Raw genomic sequence first — 1,520 nt, forward strand, 5'->3', positions numbered from 1 at the left:
GGTGTACTGCCTTTGTGGAAAAGCAGCGAAAAACGGCGATGTCCGCCTTATCTGGTCTTTTGCCTCGGATCTTATGGTGGATCGAGATTGGTCCACAGTAGTCGACGCCTGCATTAAGAAACGGGAGTGCATGTGTGACTCGTTGTTCTGGGAGATTGCCCATGATCTGGTGCATCAGCTTTGGTCTAGCCTTGGTGCATCTGACACAGCTGTGGATGATGCTTCTAGCCATTGTCTTGTCATTGATAATCCAATATTGTTGTCTTGCGATTGGCCTTAATGCTTGAGCACAAAAATGCATGTTCTCCTCATGTAGCTCCCGCAAGATCATTTTGACGATTGGGTCATTGTAAGGCAGCAAAACTGGGTGTTTTGCGTTGTATGGAAGTAGAGCTTCTTCAAGTCTACCACCAACTCGGATGAGCTCATCGTCTCCTAGGAAGGGAGATAACGATATGATCGAGCTCTTTCTATACACAGTCTTATAGCATTGGAACTGTTTTAACTCTGCTGTAAACTCGACTTGTTGTATGGTTCGCAGGATTATAGTGCGGGCGTGAGTCAGTTCTTCTGCGCAGGGCGTCGTGGTGTTCGCTGTTGGTTTTGTAGCAGAAGCGTAACATACATGCCACAATGCGTTGCAGTTTGTGAAACGAGTTGCTATGTCTGCAAGTATATAATTCGTCCCCAAGTGTGCTAGGTGTGATTGGCAAGCTTACATGATTAGCTTTTCTCTCAAGATTGCTGGGTTCTATGTTGGGTGCCTTCGTCCAGTTGTCTCGAGATCCGTGCAGGAATAACGGTCCATATAACCACAGATTGTGATTTGCCAGTCTGCTTGCTGCGATTCCTCTCGACAGGACATCGGCTGCGTTGTTAGCCGATGACACGTGACGCCATTGTGACTGGTTTGTGAATGCCTGGATTTTGGCTATTCGATTTTCCACAAAGGTATGATATGTTGATGACGATGCGTTTATCCAGGATAACACAACGGTGGAATCACTCCAAAACCATCCTGAAACCGTGTTAATGTCTGTTGAGTCCAGGAACGTGAGAATTGCGGATAAAACACAATCGCTTATCTTCATAGGTACTTAGGCGTTGGTTGCGTTTTATTTCCTATTTGCAAAAGGAGGTTAATACATTTTATTCTTATATGTAGGTAATATATCTACGCACGCTTAGTGTTTTCTCCCCGCTCTTTTTTTTGACTGCCCAAACTAATGTAACCTTTTTGTCTTTTCATAGTGTGGCCATTTTTCTTCTCTCTTTTTTCTTTATGTAGGGTATCTGTGCCCTTGCTTAAAACTAAGTATATATAAGCTAATTTTTCTCGACAACAATGTCCATGTGCAGATCCTGTCGGACTCGGTTTGTGAGCTCGGCACCGAGGACAAAGTTCTAACCGTGGTAGCGATTGTTTGGCTGTCGGCGCCACACGTGATTTCGAACAGAGAAGTCTTACTGACACTTGGTTGTTTTTGTATGTAGCGCGTACATATACTGCTCGTTCTGAT

Source organism: Drosophila persimilis, unplaced genomic scaffold (assembly GCF_003286085.1).
Source record: "Drosophila persimilis strain 14011-0111.01,24,50 unplaced genomic scaffold, DperRS2 tig00000622-arrow-arrow-pilon, whole genome shotgun sequence".
NCBI lineage: Eukaryota > Metazoa > Arthropoda > Insecta > Diptera > Drosophilidae > Drosophila > Drosophila persimilis.